Source organism: Bombina bombina, chromosome 4, assembly GCF_027579735.1.
Source record: "Bombina bombina isolate aBomBom1 chromosome 4, aBomBom1.pri, whole genome shotgun sequence".
Taxonomy (NCBI): Eukaryota; Metazoa; Chordata; class Amphibia; order Anura; family Bombinatoridae; genus Bombina; species Bombina bombina.
In genome coordinates, this window is record NC_069502.1 from 1,152,953,848 (window position 1) to 1,152,980,251 (window position 26,404).

The following is a 26,404-nucleotide window of genomic DNA, read 5'->3' on the forward strand; positions in this document are numbered from 1 at the left end:
TCTGGCAGACAGTTCCTAAGGTGGAGAGAAGAGTTTCTACTCTAGCTAAGCGTACCACTACCTCTGACGAGGACAGTTGTGCTTTTTAGATCCAATGGATAAAAAATGTTTATTCAACAGGGTTTTATCCTGCAGCCCCTTGCATACATTGCTTCTGTCACTGCTGCTGCGGCGTTCTGGGTTGAGTCTCTTGATGAGGCTTTACAGTTAAGCGACTCCATTGGATGAATATATTTGACAAGCTTATGCTAGCCAATTCCTTTGTTTTCTGATGCCTTGTTCATTTGACTAGACTAACGGCTAAGAATTCTGTTTTTTACTATACTGGCGCGCAGAGCGCTATGGCTTATATCATGGTCAGCTGTCGTGACTTTAATAAATAAGCTACTTAACTTCCCTTCAAGGGGCAGACCCTATTCGGGCCTGGTTTGAAGGAGATTATTGCTTATATCACTGGAGGAAAAGGTCATGCCCTTCCTCAGGATAGGTCTAAATCAAGGGCAAAAAAAAAAAAAAAAAAAGTCTAATTTTCGTACCTTTTAAAAACTTCAGGGCAGGTGTGGCATCCTCTTCCTCTAAGGCAAAACAAGAGGGAATTTTTGCTCAGTCCAAGGCGGTCTGGAGACAATCGGACCTGGAACAAAGATAAGCAGGCCAAGGAGCCTGCTGCTGCCTCTAAGGCAGCATGAAGGAACGGACCCCTATCCGGTAACGGATCCTATAGGGGGCAGACTTTCATTCTTTGCCCAGGCGTGGGCAAGAGATGCCCAGGATCCCTAGGCATTGGAATTTATATCCCAGAGATATCTTCTGGATTTCAAAGATTCCCCCCCAAAAAAAGGGGAGATTTCGCCTTTCACAATTATCTGCAAACCAGATAAAGAAGGAGGCATTCTTACATTGTGTACGAGATCCATCCAGTTCCAAGAGAGGAACAGGGACAGAGTTTTTACTCAAATCTGTTTGTGGTTCCCAAGGAGAGGGAACCTTCAGACCTCTTTTGGATCTAAAGATCTTAAACAAATTCCTCAGAATTCCGTCATTTAAGATGGAAACTATTCGTACCATCTTAACTATGATCCAGGAGAGTCAATAGAGGACTACAATGGATTTGAAGGATGCTTATCCTCACATTGTGATGCATAAAGATCACCATCGTTTTTCAGGTTTGCCTTTCTAGACAGGCATTACCAGTTTGTAGCTCTTTCCTTTGGGATATCTACAGCCCCAAGAATCTTTATGGAGGTTCTGGGGTCGCTTTGGCGGTCCTTAGACCGCGGGGCATAGAAGTGGCCCCTTATTTAGACGACATCCTGATACAGGCGTCAAACATCCAAATTGCCCAGTCTCATACGGACGTAGTACTGGCATTTCTGAGATCACATAGGTGGAAAGTGAACAAGGAAAGAGTTCTCTATCCCCAATCTCAAGGGTTTCCCTCCTAGGGACTCTGATAGATTCTGTAGAAATGAAAATTTACCTGACGGAGTCCAGGTTGTCAAAGTTTCTAAATTTCTGCCGTGTTTTTTTTTTTTTTTTTTTTTTCATCCCATCCGCGCCCTTCGGTGGCTCAGTACATGAATGAAATCGGCTTAATGGTAGCGGCAAGGGACATAGTACCGTTTGCACGTCTACATTTCAGACCGCTGCAACTATGCATGCTCAGTCAGAGGAACGGGGATTACACAGATTTGTCCCCCTGTTAAACCTGGACCAAGAGACCAGAGATTCTCTTCTCTGGTGACTATGTCGGGTCCATCTGTCCAAGGGTATGACCTTCCGCAGGTCAGATGGGACAATTGTTACAATAGATGCCAGCCTTTTAGGTTGGGATGCAGTCTGGAACTCCCTGAAGGCTCAGGGATAGTGGACTTAGGAGGAGACCCTCCTTCTAATAAATATTCTGGAACTGGGAGTGATATTCCATGCTCTTCAGACTTGGCCTCAGTTAGCAACTCTGAGGTACATCATACTCAGTCGGACAATATACACGACTGTGGCTTACATCAGCCATCAAGGGGGAACAGAAGTTCCCTAGCGATGTTAGAAGTCTTACAATAATTCACTGGACAGAGACTCATTCTTGTCTATCAGCTATCCATATCCCAGGTGTTGAGAACTGGGAGGTGGATTTTCTAAGTCGTCAGACTTTTCTTCCGGGGGAGTGGGATTTCCTCCGGAGGTCAAGACCAAGCAGGAGAGGGCTTTGGTGTTTTTGACAGCGCCTGCGTAGCCACGCAGGACCTGGTATGCAGATCTGGTGGACATGTCATCCTTTCCATCACGGTCTCTGCTTCAGAGACAGGTCCCTCTACCTCAGGGTCCTTTCAACCATCTAAATAGAATCAATCTGAGATGGACTGCCTGGAGACTGAACGCTTGATGTTATCAAAGCATGGCTTCTCCGAGTCAGTCATTGATACCTTAATACAGACATGAAAGCCTGTCTCTAGGAAAATTGAACATAGATATGGTGTAAATATCTGATTGTTATGAATCCAAGGGTTACTCATGGAGTAAAGTCTGGATTCCCAGGATATTATCTTTTCTCCGAGATGTTTTTGAGAAAAGGGTTGTCAGCTAATTCCTTAAAAGGGGACAGATTTTTACTCTGTCTATTTTTTTGCACAAGCGTCTGGCAGGTATTCTAGATGTTCAGGCATTTGGTCAGGCTTTGGTTAGATCCAAGCCTGTGTTTAAAACTGTTGCTCCGCCATGGAGCTTAAACCTGATTCTTAAGGTTCTTCAAGAAGTTCCGTTTGAACCTTTTTTGTTCCATAGATATCAATCTTTATCTTGGAAAGTTCCTTTTGGGTAGCTAATTCCTCGACTCGTAGAGTCTCCAAGTTATCTGTGTTACAATGTGATTCTCCTTATCTGGTCCTTCGTACGGATAAGGTAGTCCTGCGTACCAACCTGGGTTTTTTCCTAAGGTGGTATCTAACAAGTACATCACTCAAGAGATAGTTGTTCCATGCTTGTATCCTAATCCTTCCTCAAAGAAGGAACGTCTATTACACAATATTGGACGTGGTTTGTGCTTTAAAGTTTTACTTACAAGCTACTACAGTTTTCATCAAACGTTCACCTTGTTTGTTGTCTATTCTGGACAGAGGAGAGGTCAAAAGACTTCAGCAGCCTCTCTGTCTTTTTGGTTAAAAAGCATAATTCATTTAGCTTATGAGACTGCTGGACAGCAGCCTCCTGAAGGGATTACAGCTCATTCTACTAGAGCTGTGGTTTTCACTTGGGCCTTTTTTAAATGTGGCTTCTGTTGAACAGATTTACAAGACGGAGTTTTGGTCTGCGCTTCATACTTTTCAAATTTAACAAATTTGATACCTTGCTTCTTCGGAGGCTATTTTTGGGAGAAAGGGTTTTTTACAGGCAGTGGTAACTTCCGTTTAAGTACCTGCCTTGTCCCTCCCATCATCCGTGTACTTTAGCTTTGGTATTGGTATTCCATAAGTAATGGATGATCCGTGGACTGGATACACTTAACAAGAGAAAACATAATTTATGCTTACCTGATAAATTTATTTCTCTTGTAGTGTATCCAGTCCACGGCCCGCCCTGTCACTTTAAGGCAGGTAATTTTTTCATTTGAACTACAGTCACCACTGCACCCTATGGTTTTTCCTTTCTCTGCATGTTTTCGGTCGAATGACTGAATATGGCAGTTAGGGGAGGAGCTATATAGCAGCTTTGCTGTGGGTGGACTCTTGCAGCTTCCTGTTGGGAAGGAGAATATATTCCATAAGTAATGGATGATCCGTGGACTGGATACACTACAAGAGAAATAAATTTATCAGGTAAGCATAAATTATGTTTTTATTATGTTTACGTAGTACTGTATGTAATATGATCACATTTTTCTATTCAGATCCTTGGCCCCCTGGAATTTTTAACAGGGGGTACTCTTTTTATCCTGTGCATTAGGAATGCTGACTGAAAACGTATATATTAATCAATATCAATGAACAGGTTTATTCCCAGAAATGTATTAAATCAAATCTGGAATTAAACCTGTCAGGCATTCTTGTTTTTGACAGAACATCCAATATACTTCCCTCTTACTGAGGAGTTGTCTAGGTCTCCTCCTCTTGAATTTACTGTTACTTTCTCTATGATCATCCACTTAAGTGACTTAGGCCTAGATTTGGAGTTTTGTCGGTAACGACCCGAAAAACTAACGCCGGCTTTTTTCTGGCCGCACCATAAAAATAACTCTGGTATTGAGAATCCACATAAAGGCTGCGTTAGGCTCCAAAAAAGGAGCGTAGAGCATTTTTAACGCAGCTTCAACTCTCAATACCAGAGTTGCTTACGGACGCGGCCAGCCTCAAAAACGTGCTCGTGCACGATTCCCCCATAGGAAACAATGGGGCTGTTTGAGCTGAAAAAAAAAGTAACACCTGCAAAAAAGCTGCGTTCAGCTCCTAACGCAGCCCCATTGTTTGCTATGCGGTAACCCTTCCTACGTCTGCACTTAACACTCTAACATGTACCCCGAGTCTAAACACCCCTAACCTTACACTTATTAACCCCTAATCTGCCGCCCCCGCTATCGCTGACCCCTGCATATTATTATTAACCCCTAATCTGCCGCTCCGTAAACCGCCGCTACTTACATTATCCCTATGTACCCCTAATCTGCTGCCCTAACATCGCCGACCCCTATATTATATTTATTAACCCCTAATCTGCCCCCCACAACGTCGCCTCCACCTGCCTACACTTATTAACCCCTAATCTGCCGACCGGACCTGAGCGCTACTATAATAAAGTTATTAACCCCTAATCCGCCTCACTAACCCTATCATAAATAGTATTAACCCCTAATCTGCCCTCCCTAACATCGCCGACACCTAACTTCAAACATTAACCCCTAATCTGCCGACTGGAGCTCACCGCTATTCTAATAAATGTATTAACCCCTAAAGCTAAGTCTAACCCTAACACTAACACCCCCCGAAGTTAAATATAATTTAAATCTAACAAAATTAATTAACTCTTATTAAATAAATTATTCCTATTTAAAGCTAAATACTTACCTGTAAAATAAATCCTAATATAGCTACAATATAAATTATAATTATATTATAGCTATTTTAGGATTAATATTTATTTTACAGGTAACTTTGTATTTATTTTAACCATGTACAATAGCTATTAAATAGTTAAGAACTATTTAATAGCTAAAATAGTTAAAATAATTACAAATTTACCTGTAAAAGAAATCCTAACCTAAGTTACAAATAAACCTAACACTAGACTATCAATAAATTAATTAAATAAACTACCTACAATTATCTACAATTAACCTAACACTACACTATCAATAAATTAATTAAATACAATTGCTACAAATAAATACAATTAAATAAACTAGCTAAAGTACAAAAAATAAAAAAGAACTAAGTTACAAAAAATAAAAAAATATTTACAAACATAAGAAAAATATTACAACAATTTTAAACTAATTACACCTACTCTAAGCCCCCTAATAAAATAACAAAGCCCCCCAAAATAAAAAAATGCCCTACCCTATTCTAAATTACTAAAGTTCAAAGCTCTTTTACCTTACCAGCCCTGAACAGGGCCCTTTGCGGGGCATGCCCCAAGAAATACAGCTCTTTTGCCTGTAAAAAAAAACATACAATACCCAAGCCCCCCAACATTACAACCCACCACCCACATACCCCTAATCTAACCCAAACCCCCCTTAAATAAACCTAACACTAAGCCCCTGAAGATCATCCTACCTTGTCTTCACCTCACCGGGTATCACACTGATCCGTCCAGAAGAGCTCCTCCGATGTCCTGATCCAAGCCCAAGCGGGGGGCTGAAGAGGTCCATGATCCGGCTGAAGTCTTCATCCAAGCGGGGCAGAAGAGGTCTTCCATCCGATTGAAGTCTTCATCCAAGCGGCATCCATCCGGAGTGAAGCGGCAGCATCCTGAAGACCTCCACCGCGGAACATCCATCCTGGCCGACGACTGAACGACGAATGACGGTTCCTTTAAATGACGTCATCCAAGATGGCGTCCCTCGAATTCCGATTGGCTGATAGGATTCTATCAGCCAATCGGAATTAAGGTAGGAATATTCTGATTGGCTGATGGAATCAGCCAATCAGAATCAAGTTCAATCCGATTGGCTGATCCAATCAGCCAATCAGATTGAGCTTGCATTCTATTGGCTGATCGGAACAGCCAATAGAATGCAAGCTCAATCTGATTGGCTGATCGGATCAGCCAATCGGATTGAACTTGATTCTGATTGGCTGATTCCTTCAGCCAATCAGAATATTCCTACCTTAATTCCGATTGGCTGATAGAATCCTATCAGCCAATCGGAATTCGAGGGACACCATCTTGGATGACGTCATTTAAAGGAACAGTCATTCGTCGTTCAGTCGTCGGCCAGGATGGATGTTCCGCGGTGGAGGTCTTCAGGATGCTGCCGCTTCGCTCCGGATGGATGCTGCTTGGATGAAGACTTCAATCGGATGGAAGACCTCTTCTGCCCCGCTTGGATGAAGACTTCAGCCGGATCATGGACCTCTTCAGCCCCCCGCTTGGGCTTGGATCAGGACATCGGAGGAGCTCTTCTGGACGGATCGGTGTGATACCCGGTGAGGTGAAGACAAGGTAGGATGATCTTCAGGGGCTTAGTGTTAGGTTTATTTAAGGGGGGTTTGGGTTAGATTAGGGGTATGTGGGTGGTGGGTTGTAATGTTGGGGGGCTTGGGTATTGTATGTTTTTTTTTACAGGCAAAAGAGCTGTATTTCTTGGGGCATGCCCCGCAAAGGGCCCTGTTCAGGGCTGGTAAGGTAAAAGAGCTTTGAACTTTAGTAATTTAGAATAGGGTAGGGCATTTTTTTATTTTGGGGTCTTTGTTATTTTATTAGGCAGCTTAGAGTAGGTGTAATTAATTTAAAATTGTTGTAATATTTTTCTTATGTTTGCAAATATTTTTTTATTTTTTGTACTTTAGCTAGTTTATTTAATTGTATTTATTTGTAGCAATTGTATTTAATTAATTTATTGATAGTGTAGTGTTAGGTTAATTGTAGATAATTGTAGGTAGTTTATTTAATTAATTTATTGATAGTCTAGTGTTAGGTTTAATTATAACTTAGGTTAGGATTTCTTTTACAGGTAAATTTGTAATTATTTTAACTATTTTAGCTATTAAATAGTTCTTAACTATTTAATAGCTATTGTACATGGTTAAAATAAATACAAAGTTACCTGTAAAATAAATATTAATCCTAAAATAGCTATAATATAATTATAATTTATATTGTAGCTATATTAGGATTTATTTTACAGGTAAGTATTTAGCTTTAAATAGGAATAATTTATTTAATAAGAGTTAATTAATTTCGTTAGATTTAAATTATATTTAATTTAAGGGGTGTTAGTATTAGGGTTAGACTTAGCTTTAGGGGTTAATCCATTTATTAGAATAGCGGCGAGATTCGGTCGGCAGATTAGGGGTTAATAATTTAAGTTAGGTGTCGGCGATGTTAGGGAGGGCAGATTAGGGGTTAATACTATTTATTATAGGGTTAGTGAGGCGGATTAGGGGTTAATAACTTTATTATAGTAGCGCTCAGGTCCGGTCGGCAGATTAGGGGTTAATAAGTTTAGGCAGGTGGAGGCGACGTTGAGGGGGGCAGATTAGGGGTTAATAAATATAATATAGGGGTCGGCGGTGTTAGGGGCAGCAGATTTGGGGTACATAAGGATAACGTAGGTGGCGGCGCTTTGCGGTCGGCAGATTAGGGGTTAATAAGTGTAGTCAGGTGGAGGCGACGTTGAGGGGGGCAGATTAGGGGTTAATAAATATAATATAGGGGTCGGCGGTGTTAGGGGCAGCAGATTAGGGGTACATAAGTATAACGTAGGTGGCGGTCGGCAGATTAGGGGTTAAAAAATTTTTTTCGAGTGTCGGCGATGTGGAGGGACCTCGGTTTAGGGGTACATAGGTAGTTTATGGGTGTTAGTGTACTTTAGAGCACAGTAGTTAAGAGCTTTATAAACCGGCGTTAGCCCAGAAAGCTCTTAACTACTGACTTTATTCCTGCGGCTGGAGTTTTGTCGTTAGATGTCTAACGCTCACTTCAGAAACGACTCTAAATACCGGAGTTAGAAAAATCCCATTGAAAAGATAGGATACGCAATTTACGTAAGGGGATCTGCGGTATGGAAAAGTCGCGGCTGGAAAGTGAGCGTTAGACCCTATTTTGAGTGACTCCAAATACCGGCGGTAGCCTAAAACCAGCGTTAGGAGCCTCTAACGCTGGTTTTCACGGCTACCGCCAAACTCCAAATCTAGGCCTTAGTGTTTCTGGCATGTCCATCTATAAAGTATTTAGCCACTGGTAACAATTTATCTTTCCTTTTCCTACTCCACTCTGTATCTACAGTAATGCTTGACAAATGCTCTCTGATGCGGGTTCTTACTTCCCGTAAGGTCTTCCCTACATACTGTAGGTGTTAGAGATTGCACTCTATGAGATACACCGCACCTTTAACTCTATAATTGAGGCACTTCTCTATGTTAAAAGTCTCTCCTGTCTTGGTTGATATGAAGTCATTCCCAGTCTGGGCTTGTTTGCAAGCTTTGCAATCACTATAGCCACACTTGTGAAGGCCCTTAACTTGTATCCACGATGATTTTTTATTAATTATCTTAGGCACAGAGGGGATACTATATTATCTAGAGTTTTTCCTCTTCTATAAGAGAAGAGACATCCTTTCTCTAAAGTATTTTCAAGGGCTTCGTCAGCTTTAAATATTGGTAAATGTTTTCGAATGATGTTACAGATTTTGTTATATTGTAAAGAATATTGTGTAACAAATTAAATAGTGCTTTGGCCCTTTTTATTCTTATTTTTGGGGCTTTTATCTCTAATTGGATCACCTCTGTCCATACTGGATACTGCCAGGCGGGCATCCTTGATGACCTGTTTGTTATAGCCCCTATCTTTCAGATGTACAGCTACGACGGCTGCTTCCTTAGCATAGTCTGACTGTTTAGTGCAATTTTGCTTTACCCTAATATGTTGGCACTAAGCTATAACTTTAAAGGTTATCTTCGGGTGATTACTTTTTGTGTGTAAAAGTGCATTCTTGGAGATTGGCTTTCTCTATATAGTGGTGTTAACTTGTTTTTCATCTATGTTGCCTCTCAACGTTCGATCGATTTTGCCCCCATGGCTGTGCCACATCTCTGCAGATAGAAAACCCTGTCATGGCTAAATTAATTATGGGTCAGTATATATTCTATAACTTTAAGGACATTATCCTGGAAGGTCCTACCTACATTTTGCCAAAAAATAGCTTACTGCTTGTAAACCCTTCTCATCGAGCAATAGAGGGACACTACATCTAGAGTAAGCCATTTACTGTTACTAGTCCATTGTACATCCCCTAGTTTCTGTATCAGATGTTTAGAATCTCTGAGATAACTAGTTAAATCTAAAACTAGGGGTTGTAAAATGGAGTCCACCCATTCAGATATAGGTTCCAAAAGGGAACCCACCCCTGAAACTATGGGGTGTCCCTTCACATCTTGAATACTTTTATGAACTTTCGGGAATACATGAAATACTGGAGTTTTTGGATTGTTATTGGTAAGAAAATCATGTGTGGGTTTATCTATAAAACCATTATGAAAACCCTCATCCAATATGTGTATTGATTTGATACATGTATTCATTCATAGGGTCACTCTGTAAAACTGTATAGCATTTAGTGTCGAGCAATTGCCTCATTATTTCTCTATCGTACTCATTGTTGTTCAGGACCATGATGCTCCCCCCTTTATCTATCTGATTTTTTTATGATAATATTGGGGTTGTCTGCTAATTCCTTAATTGCTAGATTTTCTTTTCTAGTCAGATTGTAGTTATAGTTAGATGACGGTTCACTATAAAGTAATTCAAGATCTCCAACGACCCTCTCTTGGAACAGTTCCAGAACACCACCCCTGGATTGTATGGGATAAAAAATGGATTTCGGCTTAAAGCCTACATGTGTATCCACTTCAGAGGCGGTGTCCTGAAACTGCTCACTTTCTAGATGCAGAAGTGTTTCTCTGATACAGGAGTCAGTAAAGTCAAGGTTAGGTTTGGGTGCAAGGCTACTGTGATAACCCTCTGATTATGCAATGTCATCTTCTTTATCACCTTGAAAAAAATGCTTTTTAAGGGTCAAATTTCAGACCATTCTATTTACATCAACAATTGTGTTGAATAGATTGAACTTGGCACTTGGTATGAAATTTAGTCCATAACTCAACACCTTCTCTTGTTGTGTGGTTAATCTTTCATCAGACAGGTTTATCGCAATAGAACCCATACCTACTCCAAGTTCTTTTTCGCTCTCAATTGATATATTTTCGGTTGTGTATAACTGGTTCTGTTGTCCCCCCCCCTAAATTCTTTGCCACGGCGGGCGGTACTGGTTTTTGCACTGGAACTGATACTAAAAAAGCCTGTTCAAATTTGTTTCTAGCCATGGCTGCAACATTGGTCTGTTTATGTATAGTGTTTGCATGATATTTGTTGGGGCCTGTTTTTTCTTTTTGTCCCCTGAGTCTCTGTGTGTGCAGTTGCCCCTGTGGCACTAACAGTGTTGGCAATTGGTCTGTCTGTATTTGGGCTATCATTGTCACCACTATTATTGTCAGTTGAAAAGGTAACTTCTTTTACTTTCCCTTGGATTAAGAATTGCCTCTGCCACGTCTGAAGTTCTTTTTTTTGTTGTTCCTGTAGTAGTTGGATCTATCTTTCCTGTACCAAATGTGTACCGTGTTTGTTTGATAATCTGCCCAGTCTCTCAAAAACTTAGTGTGTTTGGTCTGTACAATATCTTCAGATGACTTTTCTACAGTATCCAACAATATTTTGTCAAAGGCTTTATATTCTATTGCTAGCTGGTGTTGCACTGCTATATTCAATATCAGCTACATTGTTACAATATTACACACCTTATAAACCCTGATCACAGCTATAAAATGCTGGCAACATGACAACCTTATCTGCCTGGAATAGAGAGAGCTTGCCGAGCGTAAACCATGGCACCAAGCACAGACTAAATATGACTTTGTTTCTGTTTCCTGTATTGCTATACTATGTAATATCTATTTCCTGAACTGGACTTGATATTTGTTGTCCTGGTAGATCAATTGTTTTTGTAAATATTGTTTCTTTAATCATTTGCATGAAGTGTCACACGCCTGAGACCTAAAGAGACGAGCTAAAATTAAACCTGGTCCAGATAGAGAATTTTATGGTACATTTTAGTTTACTTGTATGATCAGATTTACTTCATTTTCTTGTTATCCTTTTTTTAATTCATTCCCATGTAGGCTCAGGAGCTGCACTGCTGGGAGCTAGCTAGTGACTGGTGGCTACACATACAGTATATGCCTCTTGTCATTGGCTCATTAGATGTGTTTAGGTAGCTGACAGTCAGGGGTGGAACTACCATTGGTGCAGTGGCCCAAGTGCCAGTCTATACAATAGGAGTGTGCAGAATGTGTACAGTCCTAATGCAGGGGAGCCTTTTATTAGTGCAGTTTGTAGGTCTATCTATCCTCAAAATCATTATACAGAGCAGCATGTATATTATTACTATTGCTTACTACTGAGTTACCTATGGGGGGCCTAAAAAAATAGCACTAGGGCCCTCTGTTGATTAGGTCTGCTACTGCAGCCATTAATACGTTGCTGCTCTAGACCTGACTTTGTAAGGGTTAAACACATAGTTACATGCAAGCAAAGGTACTATAACAAAACACTTTATGGCATTTTCTTTTTTTTAACTCTTGTATGTGCCTTTTATAAAAATAATATTTTGGAAACATTTGTAAATTACAGGTGCACAATTATACAGTCTGTACAACGTAAGACTCAGTATTGCCCATAATGAAAAACTGAAAATACTTACAAAGTGAGACATTTTATACTAGTGTCATTCTTGTGATCTTGCTTGGGGTCTTTATGGTTGCTAGTTATTAGTAAAAAAGCCCCGAGTCATAACAGAGGTAATCTATAAATGTATATTAAAGTGAAGGGAAACGTTAGCATTTTTTTTAACTCTGGGCAGTATCTAGGCATTAAATTATTAATATTATTATACTATATTTATGAATCGCCAACATATTCCACAGCGCTGTCCATAGGTACAATTCATGAAATAAAATAGACCTTAATTCATGATGTTTAAGTGATTAACAATCAACAAAATAACGGTAAGTTTTATTGTATAAACTAAAATAACCCCCTCCGGCCGCCCACAGCAAATTTTTTTTTTTTTTTAATGAGGTGACGTTTCCACCTCTTTACCAATAGCCGAGCTAGTCATACAGGGGCGGTTATTTTAGTCAACAACATAAAGGCACGTTTTATTGTATAATTTAATTAAAGGGACAGTATACACTCATTTTCATATAACTGCATGTAATAGACACTACTATAAAGAATAAGATGCACAGATACTGATATAAAAATCCAGTATAAAATGGTTTAAAAACTTACTTAGAAGCTTTCAGTTTAGCTCTGTTGAAAAGGCAGTTGGAAAGCCCACTGCAAGTGGGAAATAAGACACTCCCCCCCCCCTCCCCCTTCTTTTGCATATAAAAAGACCCTTTACACAAACAGGAGCAAGCTGGAGAAGGTAGCTGACGGTATTCAAATAAAACGTTGGGGCTTGGTTAGGAGTCTGAAAATCAGAGCAATGTTATTTAAAAATAAGCAAAATTATAAAAAAAAAAACTGTATGGGCTTTATAAATAGATCATCTACAAAACATTTATGCAAAGAAAAAATGAGTGTATAATGGCCCTTTAAGGTCCATTTGACTTATTGCTTAGATACAGCCTAGTGTTTAAAAAACGCTAACGTTTACCATCTCTTTAATTTCAGTAAACAAAATAAAATTAAGACCACTCTGACACTTATTAACAGTAGGTTCATATTCTCAATTTGTGCTAAGAGAGGTGTTTTGTTCTTTTGTTCTAAAGTAGAGTTATGATAAATATGAAAATGCAGAGTAAGTCAAGAGTAGGGTCAAGTATCTGCCCTGATGCATTATTTGTGTATACTGCTGGCATTGAGGGGGTTGCAGGGCCAAGTATCTGATCTGACATTTGTGTACAAAGATGGGATAAATGGGGCTGCCCGGCTAGGTATCTGATCTGGTGTATTATTTGTGTACAAAGTTGGGATAAATGGGGCTGCAGGGCTAGGTATATGATCTGATGTATTATTTGTATAAAGCTGGGATAAAGGCTAGGTATCTGATCTGAGGTATTACTGTATTTGTGTATAACGCTGGGATAAATGGGGCTGCAGGGCTAGGTATATGATCTGATGTATTATTTGTATAAAGCTGGGATAAAGGCTAGGTATCTGATCTGAGGTATTACTGTATTTGTGTACAAAGTTGGGATAAATGGGGCTGCAGGGCTAGGTATATGATCTGATGTATTATTTGTATAAAGCTGGGATAAAGGCTAGGTATCTGATCTGAGGTATTACTGTATTTGTGTATAACGCTGGGATAAATGGGGCTGCAGGGCTAGGTATATGATCAGATGTATTATTTGTATAAAGCTGGGATAAAGGCTAGGTATCTGATCTGAGGTATTACTGTATTTGTGTATAACGCTGGGATAAATGGGGCTGCAGGGCTAGGTATCTGATCGGATGTATCATTGCTTGGATAAAGGCTAGGTATCTGATCTGAGGTATTATATGAGTACAAAGCTGAGATAAATGGGAATGCAGGGCTAGGTATCTGATCTAATGTATTTGTGTACAAAGCTTGGATAAATGGGGCTGCAAGGCTAGGTATCTGGGCCTCCATTACATATAGAGCGTCGCCCGCAGAAGCCGGCGACGCCAGATTTTGTGCAAATTTGGTATTACATATACGGCATAGCATTCAAGTTACGGCCGTATATTTCACCCGTTGCTCGCAATTTTTACTCCCATAGGCTAACATGGGACCGCGTCGTAAAACGGTATCCAATATCCAGCGCAAGGCCTTACGTGGCGAAAATGGAGAAATCTTACTCCATTTTCACCTCGCCATAAAAGGCAGCCGTAGCAGGCCTTGCGCTGAGTATGGGAGCACTGTAACTCCCGACAATGCCTGCAAAAATAAACTAACGCATGCGCAATGTCTATCTACCTGTCAACCGCAATCCCCCACCGCAATAACTAATAAACTCTATTAACTCCTAAACCGCCATAGCCCACACCGCAAGTAATAACTAAATTATTAACCCCTAAACCGCCATAGCCCACACCGCAATTAACCTATTCTAGTATTAACCCCTAAACCGCCATAGCCCACATAGGCTATTAAATGTATTAACCCCTAATCTGCCGCCACCAACGTCGCTGCCACTATAATAAAGTTATTAACCCCTAAACCGAAGTCTAACCCTAACCCTAACACCCCCCTAACTTAAATATTATTTAAATAAATCTAAATAATATTACTATTATTAACTAAATTATTCCTATTTAAAACTAAATACTTACCTATAAAATAAACCCTAAGATAGCTACAATATAATTAATAATTACATTGTAGCTATTTTAGGATTTATTTTTATTTTACAGGCAACTTTGTATTTATTTTAACTAGGTACAATAGCTATTAAATAGTTAATAACTATTTAATAGCTACCTAACACTTACCGAAATTCCGAACTGAACCGAATCCAGCCGAATTTAGTACATAATACTAGTCTAATCCCACCTAACACTTACCGAAATTCCGAATTTCCGAACCGAATCTAGCCGAATTTATTCGAATCCGAATGAATCCGAAACAAATCCGAAACAAATTTATTTGAATCCGAACCAAATCTGAACCGAATTGATTCAAATTTTTCCGAATTCGAATCGCTCCGAACCGAAATTCAAAAAAATCAGAACCGAATTTTTTCGCCATGCACATGTCTAATTAGTTTCGCCACAGACAGAAACATTATTCTTGCATATCTCTAATGACTGGACCACCAGCTAATTTCTGCACCATAATCAGCTGCTTAACAAGCTTTTAGTCAAAGAGCATTAAAAGCTGTTTGTCAGCATCCTTCTGATGAATATGGTGAAGGTGAGCGCAGTACATATAGCTTCTGACTAATGTACAAAGTCCTTCAGGACTGAACTGCGCACAATGTCTAACACATCTCAGCATGTCCATGATGGAATCTCAGCATTCAGCAGAGAGATCTTTACATTACCATTAAGTGCAGCAGGTTGTTTGTAGCTAAATCATTTATTTCCTCAAGTCACTTATGACCTTAGCTAACCTTACATAGGATAAAGCTGATGAGTGACAATAGATCAGTGGGTTACAAGTTCCCATTTTGATTGGGAGCAATTATGGGTTTATATGTTTATTTGTTCCAGCCTAGGTCTTGCCCTATATCTGAAATCTCTATATTACAATAAACGGATCTCAGTTGGGGGGGGGGGGGGGGGGATTGTTGTGCTGTTTAAAATTGCTATAGTGACATAAAAGTGTAAAAATAAATTGCTGTAATATATTAGATTCCATGCATATGTCTATATATTTAAAGGGATAGGAAAGTATACTTTCAAATGTTCTTTATTCTCTTGGTATCCATAGTTACAAAATAATATGTACATATCCTATACTAGTGGAAGCTGGTGATTGGTGCCTGTACACATTTGTCTCTTGTGATTGGCTGCCTAGATGCATTCAGCTAGCTCGCAGTAGTGTATTGCTGCTAATTCAGCAAAGGAATGAAGCAGATTTGATAATAGAAGTAAATTGGAAAGTTGTTTAAAACTGTATGTTCTGTCTGAATCCTGAAAGAAAACAATTGTGTTTCATGTCCGTCCAGCACCAGAGCAGTATGCTTTTCAACAAAGGATACCAAAAGAACAAAGTATATTTGAGAAAAGATTTTAATTGAAATGTGTCTCAAAATTGCATGTTCTCTCTGATCCATGACAGGTTAAATGTGACTTTCATTTCCCTTTAATGTACCAGTAAATTCCTTCTGCTAAAAGGGTCCATTACAGCTTTCAAATAGTATTTTCTCAGACTGCTCATACCCGACGGCAGTTTGTGACTACTTTAGCAAACCCCAGGTGTACAGAATGTGCTGCTGTCGTGTTACTAAACTTTGCAATGCAAAATCCCACACATTAGCCTGGCTAGGTTTACACACTATAGCTCGGGTGTAAAGCTTGTCCACACCCTAAAAACCTGACCTGCAGGAAATTGTGACTCAGCTGTCAAAAAAACAAATCTAATTTTTTTGTATCCTTTATTCAAAAAAGAGCTGGCTCTGCGGTTACACTAATTATAATGTACTCATGTTACTAGGAAATAGAGTTTAACTGTTACATAGATGACTTGAATGGAGCAAGTGTGCAGAAAATCTGTGTAGAAACGTACATAAAAAAAGGATTTATACATAAATTACACGTAAAACTATTTAATATGATGTGGAATTAAAAAATAAACTTTCATGATTCTGTTGCTGACTTTACCTATGTTTTTAATCCAGTTGCAGGGGTAAACACACCGTTATATTTAAGCAATAGTGAAATATAAAATGCTCTAATATATTAGAGCATTTTCTTTTTGCACTTTTATGTTTCTTTTTACTTTATAGCTGCAGTGTGGGGGAGTATTTACATCTGCCTTGTTTAGGAGCAGCCACAAGCAGGTCTGATATTTTAGGATGACTTCTGCTTAGCTGAGCCATCTCTACAATTGTCACTCTCCTAGATTCAATAAGTGCTTGTCAAACTTGTATCTCTCCGAATAAATATGCCACAACTTTACTTCTTTAAAATTGCGCATTTCATAAAGATTTGTAACATCAGAGCTGCGAGTGGCGAGTTCAGCTCCATAGACATTTTCACTTAGAAGGACATCGGCATTGGCATCACAAAAGCACCTTCTTATCATTACTAAACAAACAAATTAAAGGGATAGGACAATAAAAATTAAACTTGCATGAATAAGATAGAACATGTAATTTTAAGACACTTTTAAATTCACTTCTATTTTCAAATGTGCTTCGTTCTCTTGGTATCACTTGTTGAGAAAGAATATGCACATATTCTACGCTAGTGGGTGCTAGTTGCTGATTGGTGCCTGCACACATTGTCTCTTGTAATTGGCTAACTAGATGTGTTTAGCTACCTGCCAGCAGTGCAATGCTGCTCCTTCAGGAAAGGATAACAAGATCATGAAGCAAATTTGATAATATAAGTTAATTGGAAAGTTGTTTAAAATGGTATGTTCTATCTAAATCATGAAAGAACATTTTGGGGGTTTCTGTCCCTTTAAAACTTTAAAAAATACATCTTCTATAACACAATTCACTCAAAGACAACTTTGTCAGCTTTCAAATAGCGAGACATGACGACAAGATAAGATACTTCACAATGGCCATCGCGTCTTTTTACATTTACACTGACTTAAGGATTAGGTGAAATCAAGACCAGAGCTTGAGAATGCCGAGGAACACCACAGAACACCTATAGAAAGTCACTCATTGGCATCTGCACTAGCGCTGAGACTAATTTAATTCTATCGAGACGACTTTACAATAACAAAACGGATATGCAAATACAAAATTACACCAAGTGTTATGATTTATTGTTTTTCCGTTTTGCTAGCGATATATGTTAAAGGGATATGAAACTCAATTTTTCCCCCCATAATTAAATGTTAAATGTAGCCACCAATCAGCAAGCGCTACCCAGGGTGCTGAACCAAAAATGGTCTGGTTTCTAAGCTTTACATTCCTGCTTTTAAAATTAAGCTACCAAGAGAACGAAGAAAAATTTAAAATAGGAGTAAATTAGAAAGTTCCTTAAAATTGCATTCTCTATCTGAATCACGAAAGAAAAAAAAAATGGGTTTCATATCCCTTTAATGGCTTAAAAAAAGAAAACCCAATCCTAACCACCCTCTATGACAAGAGACATGGCAACCCCAGATGTACGTTTTGCCTTCTGGGGGCCTTGTCAGTAAGTTGTAGCCATATCCCTCTAAACAATGTGGGCAGCAGATTAATGTTTACTTGACTACAGCACCCTTAGCGAATCCTCTAGGGACATATTATTAACATATATAACAAAAGATAGAAATACTAAACAGGGAACAAACAAAGAAAAATGCTTTATGAATGGCATGTTTTAGCTAAATGAAGTTGCTACTGGAGTGGTGACTAGCAATAGAAAAAATGTAATGTCTTTGTTTCCTGGTTGAATTTTTCTCTATTTTGTTAAATATTTTAATAATGACTCTTGGCCATTAGTTTCAATAAGGGTGATGTGGGTAACCAGACACGGACTTATCACCCCTTTGTCTAGTGGGATATGGCTGCAGCCCACCGAGGGCCCTGGGGTAGTTATGTCTCTCAATCAGACTGGGACTTCTTGATCATTTATAGTTGGGCTTTGTGGTGGTGGCTATTCATAGGTGTGGCTGATACTGTTATGTGGTGGTCACTCCATGGATCACTGCTTTTCTGTTTTGTTTTATACATTTTATTGTTATTAATAAAAAATATATATTTTGCATCTGAAAAGAAGATGAAAATTTTAGATACGAATAAGTAAGCTGAAACTACAAAATCTCTAAAAATGTAGCACACACAAAAGACCTTATTATATTTTTCTTTACGCTGTGCATGGAAAACCCCATTATTTTAGTTTTAAATTGAAAACGCCTCTAAAATTACTGATTTCCTTTTTTACCCCAAAAGGCAATATACCCCGAAAGATCTTTCTCCTAAATCACTTTCATAGTTTGGACTTAAGATCTGACTAATCTTTTCTGAAAGAATCAGATGAAGAAACATTTAAAAATAAATACCTAATATATATTTTATTAATAAAAATAATAATAACATTTATAAAACAAAACAGAAAAGCAGTGAGCTTAAAATGTTCATCTTCTTTTCAGACGCAAAATATATATTTAAATGTACTTTGTGATGAAAGATGAATGTGCAGAGAAAAAGATTTGTAAAGACATTTCATCTGCATAACAGATCATGTCAATAAACACATACAAATATAAATTAAAACTAGGTAAAACAGCAAAACTTAGATTATATTTGTGGCTCACTGAATAAGATGTCTGATCCCCACAGAGTTTAAATCCTCTTGACAGTACTTTTTTTAATAATGTATGAGAGCTAATAAGGGAGTGCCTAAACCTTCTTAAGCTAATAATGAACCAAGGTGATTAGTGTCATCAAGGTTCTCAGCTCAACATTATTTATAGCCTCTTCTTTTTTGTTTTTTAAACATTGTTTAAACACACAAGTTTGGTTCTAAATTGAGTATATCTGCGAATAAAACTTAACATATATCTCTGCTCTATATACTACTTTGTTGTACTGTCCATATAACCATTTGGAGGACTTTTGTTTATCGTCTAATCTATCTCAGGGTTGTGAGGTTATCCACAGAGAAACCAGTTACTTAACGCTTGAGGACATAGTCATTTTTTTTTTTAATCGGGTACTGTCAATATGTGAATAGAAATGTAAACTGAAACTAGTTTTTGTGTGTTCCAGACCCACGCCCAATCTGTACACCCAACTTCTTTATTTACCGTCAGGTGTACAGTAAATTGAACTAAAGAACAATAAAGGCTGGAAAATGTTTCTCATATATTGACTGTTGTAGGGAAGGTTAAAAGTGCCTTTCATCTTTTTCTTAGATTTTTATGGGCAATGCATTTTTGAGCTTTTTATATCTGCTGTTGCCTACAAGGCCTAGATTAGAAGTCGACCACTTGACACATTTGACTCTTTTTGAAGCCTCATTTATTCTTGTGAAAATAAAACACACTAAGATCTGGATTTGCACAGATCTTAGTGGGTTTCATTTTCACAAGAATGTATGCAGCCCCGCATTTGGATCATAACAAATTATCCGAAAGCACAGGCCTAGTAACATGCATGTAAAAGTGGTTGCAATGTTCATTTAAACATAGAAGAGTGGGCTATATTTAAGAGTGGGCCTAGGGCAGAATAAAATCTGAATACTCTGCTGTTTTTAACCTAAAATAACACAGCATGTTGGGTAATTTGCAGCTGTACTCTTAAATGAAATGGCTCTATGACAGTGCTTCCCAAATCCAGTCCTCAGTATCCTTAACTGGCCAGATATTCATTATATCTTAAAGTGATTGTAAAGTTTAATGAATAGTGCCCGGTATCTAAAAATAATCTTAAAAAGAGGGGCACTTTCATTCATTAAACTTTACAAAGATGCTTATTTTTTAAAATTCGTACGTTTTGCGTTATGATAAACATTACACTGATACACCGCCTGCAGCTCCTGCTTTTTATTAGCAGATCGATGACAAATCCAGCTTGTGTGCCCCTTTTGGTGTCCAGCTCGTGAGGTACGCAACGATTGGAGGAAGCAGGATTGTCGTCTAGTTTTAATGAAGGACGAAGAGGAACTTTAAAACTAGAGTGGGGAAACATATACGTAATATAGTAGAAGGGTACATGAAACATAGTGTATCAGCCTACTTCGCAATTGCTCATGAGAAAAACCCAAAGGGTTTAAAAGTAAAAGCTTTTGAACAAGTAGAACAAATAGGGGAGGGGATCGGTTGTTGAGCCTTCGTAAGAGAGAAACCTATTGGATACACCGTTTGGGCACTCTGGAGCCCAACGGGTTAAATATAGATATTGACCTAGCAGCCTTGTTATAAAAGGAGTAGATCTTTTATAGAGTCATTTTAGGGGAGGGGGGTTGCATAATAAATTGGGACATTACCCACATTGTCTCACAGTCAAGGGAAACCTGACATAAGGTTTAATTAAGTTAATGTCCCAATTTAAATTATGAGTTCCACCTAGATATTTATGCAAGACTTTAGCAGTAATGGTGCATTGATCCACTATATTTATAGATGATATGTGGGATGTATGAGTTTTTAATTTCACATGGCTAATTGTTATGCATAGATATATAGAGGGTTAGTCCTCTGACTCGGAGAGACGAGTAACGTGCCATTTAAGATAGTGTATTGAAGTGAAGTATGGGAATAGGATCCCACGGAGTTGCCGAACAACAAGAAATAGCAGGTTATTGGAATATTTTAACAATATGTTGAGAACACAGAATAAGATATACTGATATTTGTATGGAAAGGGACTGTAAAGACTTAAAGTGTAGTAAGGTGAGACGCTGCAGTGGGGGGGGGGTGTCTTGGAACATCAGTAGAGGGTATTAAATGGGAGTGTTCTAGTTAGATGTGCATGCCTCTGACTAAGCGGAATTGGACCCCCAAAACACATAGGCCACGCCCCCTTCCGCAGCGTGTGTTTGTTTGCTTGTCAGCATATCCAGCCACAAATATCCTTTGTATGGGGACCTATTGTGGATATACCTGTGGTTTGGGAGACTTTTTATTGCCTGTCTGGCCTTTACCATTTTCTTTGGGGACTGCAGTGTTTTTAAGGAACATCAATTTGGAAATTATTATTTCTAATGACAGCCCTGTGGAATTTGGCAGAGCCAGTTACAGCAGCTTTTATTTCTGGTATTATATAATAGTGTTCCTCAGCTTAAAGTGAGGTGTTTTATTGTCAATGTGCATTTGTTACTTTGTATTAAATTAAGTGTTTTTTTAACGGTATCTACACGTAGATCTTCTGTGTGGCGCTTCAACCCCACCTTTTGCATTTTTCCAAAGTTGTTGCAGTTTAATTATTTTAAAGGGACACAAAACCCATTTATTTTCTTTCATGATTCAGATAAAGCATGCAATTTTAAGCAACTTTCTAATTTACTCTTATTATCACTTTTTCTTCATTCTCTTGCTATCTTTATGTGAAAAAGCAGCAATGTAAGCATAGAAGCCGGACCATTTTTGTTTCAGCACCTGGGTAGGGCTTTCTGATTGTAAGCAAAATGTAGCCACCAATCAGCAAGTGCTACCCAGGCGCCAGCAGCCCTCAGCGAAAGCGGACCAGTCCAAGGGAACTTGGAAGCCAGCTCATTCTTGGAACAAGTCTAAGCAGAGCAAGAAGCCAGCTGAGACAAAATCGTCATGAAGGGGCGGCCCCCGACCGGTCTCCGGATCAAGTAGGGGGCAGATTATCTCTCTTCTAAGAAGCCTGGTTACAGGACATTCAGGACCCTTGGGTTCTGGAGGTTGTCACCCAGGATTACAGGATAGGGTTCAGATCTCATCCGCCCAGGGGCAGATTCCTCCTGTCAAACCTGTCTTCAAGACCAGAAAAGAGATAGGCCTTTCCAGAGTGTGTGCGGGATCTCTCCTCTCTCTGCATTATCGTACCAGTACCCCTAGCAGAAAGGGGTCTAGGGTACTATTCAAATCTTTTTGTGGTTCCAAAGAAAGAGGGCACGTTCCGCACGATTCTGGACCTAAAGTGTTTAAACAAGTTTCTGAGTGTTCCATCGTTCAAAATGGAAACGATCAGATCTATTCTACCCCTAGTTCAAGAGGGACAGTTCATGACAACTGTAGACTTGAAGGACGCTTACCTTCATGTGCCAATCCACAGGGACCACTTCAAGTTCCTAAGATTTGCGTTTCTAGACCAACACTTCCAGTTGGTGGCCCTCCCCTTTGGTCTGGTGACGGCCTCAAGAGTCTTTACAAAGATTGTGGGGGTGCTACTTGCGATGGCCAGAGCCAGAGGCATTGCTGTTGCGCCCTATCTGGACGACATCCTAGTCCAGGCACCGTCGCTCGCAGAGGATCATTCGAGGGCTCTTCTTCTTTTGCTCCAATCTCACGTTTGGAAGATTAGCTCAGGAAAGAGTTCCCTGGTTCCCAGTAACAAGGTGGCATTCCTGGGCACGATAATAGACACTATGTCCATGAAAATATTTCTCACAGACCATCAACGCAGGAAGATTGCGCCCACTTGTCTTGCTCTTTAGTCCTCCTCAAGCCCCTCAGTGGCTCAGTGTGTATGGAGGTGATCGGACTCATGGTTTCCAACATAGATGTCATTCCATTCGCCAAGGTTCCATCTCAGACCTCTTCAATTGTGCATGTTGAGACAGTGGAACGACGATCATTCAGATCTATCACAGCAGATATCCATGGATGCTCGGACTCGGATCTCCCTCTCTTGGTCGATCCATCCGGAGGAACTGTCCATGGGGACATCCTTCTTGAGACCGTCCTGGGAGATTGTGACCACAGACGCCAGTCTGGCAGGATAGGGAGCTGTTTGGGGTGCCAGGATAGCACAAGGAAAATGGTCCTGGGAGGAGTCTCTCCTTCCGATAAATATTCTGGAACTCTGAGCAATCTACAATGCTCTGAAGGCATGACTTCCTCTAGGGTCGTTCAGATTCCAGACCGACAACATTACCTCGGTGGCTTACATCAACCATCAGGGGGGTACGAGGAGCTCCCTAGCCATGATGGAGGTGTCTTGGATCTTGGGGTGGGCGGAGTCCCACAGCTGCTCGCTCTCAGCGATTCACATTCCAGGTGTGGACAACTGGGAAGCAGACTTTCTCAGCAGGCAATCCTTCCATCCAGGGGAATGGTCTCTTCACCCCGAAGTGTTTGCAGAGATTTGCCTCAGGTGGGGAATGCCAGAGATAGACCTTATGGCATCCAGACTCAATTGCAAGCTACCCCGATATGGGTTGAGGTCCAGGGATCCCCAGACAGAGCTGATAGATGCCTTAGCGGTGCCTTGGGGGTTCAGCCTAGCTTACCTTTTCCACCGTTACCACTTCTACCTCGTGTAGTGGCACGCATCAAACAGGAGCGAGCTTTGGCCATTCTGATTGCTCCATCGTGGCCGTGGAGGACGTGTTTTGCGGATTTGGTGGGGATGTCATCCTCTACGTCGTGGAGGTTATCTGCTGGAACAGGGCCCTTTTCAACATCAAAATCTCGATTCTCTGAGGCTGACTGCGTGGAGATTGAACACCTAGTCTTGGCCAAGAGAGGCTTTTCTGAAAGTGTGATTGATACTCTAATTCAGGCAAGGAAGCCAGTCACTCACCGCATCTACCATAAGCTGTGGAGAACTTACTTGTCCTGGTGTGAGAAGCATGGATATCCTTGGCATAAGGTGAAGGTATCCAGGATTCTGTCCTTTCTCCAAGAGGGTTTGGAGAAGGGTCTTGCCGCCAGTTCCTTAAAGGGACAGATTTCGGCATTATCAGTCTTGTTGCACAGGAGACTTTCTGAGCTCCCTGACATCCAATCTTTTGTTCAGGCTCTGTCTAGAATCAGGCCTGTCTTTAGACAGTCTGCTCCCCCATGGAGCTTAAACTTGGTCCTTAAGGTATTGCAGAAGGTTCCGTTTGAGCCTATGCATTCCATTGACATTAAGATTCTGTCCTGGAAGGTTCTCTTCCTGTTGGCCATTGCATCAGCACGCAGAGTATCTGAACTGGCTGCCTTGCAATGTGAGCCTCCGAATCTGTTTTTTTCATGCATATAAGGCTGTGCTTCGCGCTGGTTTGGGGTTTCTTCCCAAGGTGGTGTCTAACCGTAATATCAATCAGGAAATAGTTGTTCCTTCTTTGTGTCCTAACCCTTCTTCTAAGGAGAGGTTGCTTCATAATCTGGATGTGGTTTGGGTCCTGAAGTTCTATCTTCAGGCTACGAAGGATTTCAGACAGTCTACATCTCTTTTTGTGGTGTATTCAGGGAAGCGCAAGGGGCAGAAAGCATGGATATCCTTGGCATAAAGTGAAGGTATCCAGGATTCTGTCCTTTCTCCAAGAGGGTTTGGAGAAGGGTCTTGCTGCCAGTTCCTTAAAGGGACAGATTTCGGCATTATCAGTCTTGTTGCACAGGAGACTTGCTGAGCTCTCTGACATCCAATCTTTTGTTCAGGCTCTGTCTAGAATTAGGCCTGTCTTTAGACAGTCTGCTTCCCCATGGAGCTTAAACTTGGTCCTTAAGGTATTGCAGAAGGTTCAGTTTGAGCCTATGCATTCCATTGACATTAAGATTCTGTCCTGGAAGGTTCTCTTCCTGTTAGCCATTATATCGGCACTCAGAGTATCTGAACTGGCTGCCTTGCAATATGAGCCTCCTTATCTGTTTTTTTCCATGCAGATAAGGCTGTGCTTCACACTGGTTTGGGGTCTCTTCCCAAGGTTCTGTCTAACTGTAATATCAATCAGGAAATAGTGGTTCCTTCTTTGTGTCCTAACCCTTCTTCTAAGGAGAGGTTACTTCATAATCTGGATGTGGTTCGGGTCCTGAAGTTCTATCTTCAGGCTACGAAGGATTTCAGACAGTCTACATCTCTTTTGTGGTGTATTCAGGGAAGTGCAAGGGGCAGAAAGCCTCTTCTACTTCTTTGTCCTTTTGGTTGAGGAGCTTGATTCACTTAGCCGATGAGACAGTGGGACATAAGCCTCCTCAGAGGATCACGGCTCATTCAACTAGAGCTGTGGCTTCATCTTGGGCCTTCAAGAATGAGGCCTCTATGGAGCAGATTTGTAAGGTGGCTACCTGGTCCTCCTTACACACTTTTACAAAGCTTTACAAATTTTACATTTTTCTTCTGCAGAAGCTGGTTTTGGGAGAAAGGTTTTGCAGGCTTTGGTGCCCTCTTATTAGGGTCTGCCTTTTCCCTCCCGGTTTCATTCAGTGTCCTCTAGAGCTTGGGTATATGTTCCCAACAGTAATGAATGAAGCCGTGGACTCTCCTCCCCTTTAGATGGAAAACATAAATTATGCTTACCTGATAATTTCATTTCCATCGAGGGGAGGAGAGTCCACGGCTACCGCCCGTATTTCCAATGCCAGACCTAAATTTTATCATCTTCTGGTTCCATTTATACCCTTATATTTCTCCTACTGTTCCTTTTTCCCTCGGCCGAATGACAGGGGGATGAGGGAAGTGGGGGAGGTATTTAAGCCTTTGGCTGGGGTGTCTTTGCCTCCTCCTGGTGGCCAGGTTCTTAATTCCCAACAGTAATGAATGAAGCCGTGGACTCTCCTCCCCTCGATGGAAATGAAATTATCAGCTAAGCATAATTTATGTTTTTTTGGTTTATCCTCAATTTTAGTCATTATCAATTAAAGGGATATGAAACCAAAATGTGATTCATACAGAGCATATAATTTAAAAAAAAGTTTCCAATTTATGTCTATTAGCAAATTTGCTTCATTCTCATGTTATTCCTTGTTGAAGGGATACCTAGGTGCTGCCATCTAGTGTTCTTGTAAATGTATAGCATTCATGCAAAACTGCTGCCATATAGTGTGGCAGACGTGCACACTCCTGAGCTTACCTCTCTGCTTTTCAAGAAAGGACACCAAGAAAACAAAGAAAATGTGATAATAGAATTATATTGGAACGTTGTTTAAAATGTCATGCTC

The 26,404-nt window shown here is 40.1% G+C and overlaps 1 protein-coding gene across 2 annotated transcripts in view; it reads left to right on the plus strand.

Annotated features, from left to right (window-relative positions):
• Positions 1-26,404, plus strand: part of LOC128658096 (calpain-2 catalytic subunit) — a 237,715-nt gene that overhangs the window by 39,974 nt on the left and 171,337 nt on the right. The gene's annotated exons all lie outside the window — the stretch shown is intronic.